This window comes from Mastomys coucha, unplaced genomic scaffold (genome assembly GCF_008632895.1).
Source record: "Mastomys coucha isolate ucsf_1 unplaced genomic scaffold, UCSF_Mcou_1 pScaffold3, whole genome shotgun sequence".
Taxonomy (NCBI): domain Eukaryota; kingdom Metazoa; phylum Chordata; class Mammalia; order Rodentia; family Muridae; genus Mastomys; species Mastomys coucha.
This window is the reverse complement of record NW_022196909.1, coordinates 17,592,230-17,593,553: the sequence shown is the minus strand read 5'-3', so window position 1 is coordinate 17,593,553 and position 1,324 is coordinate 17,592,230.

Genomic DNA, 1,324 nt, shown 5'->3' with positions numbered 1-1,324 from the left:
AGAGGGAGTGGGAGAGGGAGAGGGAGAGGGAGACAGACAGAGATTGCCAAAGGAAAAAAGTTGATGTATCTCATAGACTTAATTAGCTAGATATGGTAGGGTCTTATGTATAGTTTCTAAAAATCACTGGATTGTAAATATAACTTGTTAGCTTATCAGGTGCTCAAGTTTACCCCAAATATTAAATGAACATGATACATTCTATTCTTATAATAATACTATGATGTCCTCAATAGTAATCAACAAAAAATGAAAATAGTCAAGTGCCCCTAAATGCCATTCAATTTGCATATTAATATTAAAATCCATGTGTATTTCTAGCAAGAAATTAACTTAATATACTTAAAGTAGGCATAAAGAATTTATTAATGTAGGACTAAGTTTATTTATTACATAGGTATTATAGAGTAAGTTATGATAAAAGCCAGAAAAACTTGTTTGTAAAGATTCTTGATTACTACAAAGTTCCATATAGTGTGTCATTAAGTGAATTTTATCAACTGTATGTGGTTTCATCATTTCCATTTTCCTTTAAAAATGTTTGAGGAATGTAAAATGGTGCAGCTGCTGTGGAAAACAGTCTGGCAGCACCTCCTAAAGATAAATATAGAGTTACCATATGATCCGGCAATTCTACCCTTAGGTACACAGCCAAAAGAACTGAAAATATATGTGTGTGAAAGCTCGTGGCAACCGTATTCACAGTGGGAAAAATGTGGAAGCAGCACAAATGTCCACTCACTGATGAATGGACAAACAATGTAAATCCATACAAGCAAAAGGTATTCAGCAAAACAGGATTGCAGTAGGAACACACAGTCCAAGGACCATGTGGCTCTTGCCCATCCTATCCTACAGATGCTGTTCACAGAGACCATAGGAAATGTCTAGAGTAGGGATGTATACAGGGATGGGAAGCCAATGCTTAGTTGTCTGGGGCAGAGTGAATGGAAAGGTATAAGGTCAGCATTAAAGGAATGAAGGAAGGAAGGGAGAGAAGGAGGAAGGGAGGGAGGAAGAGAGGGAAGAAGGAAGGAAGGAAGGGTTTGTGGACAATGATGGCTACCTGACAGTGAATACATTAACATTTCTGTTCAATTTTAGGGATTTTTCAAAATGTGAATTATAGTTTAATGGATATGCAAAATATTTTCCTTTGAGAACTGGCTTTGAATAGTCTTTAGAACCATGACATATCTACTAATGAGATTTAAGTTGGCACACTAAATAGACACATTATCTATTGCAGTGCAAGAACTAAGAAGTAAAGAAATATCTCCCCAATCAGAAGAAATCACCATGTTCTCAAGTTGATATGTATATA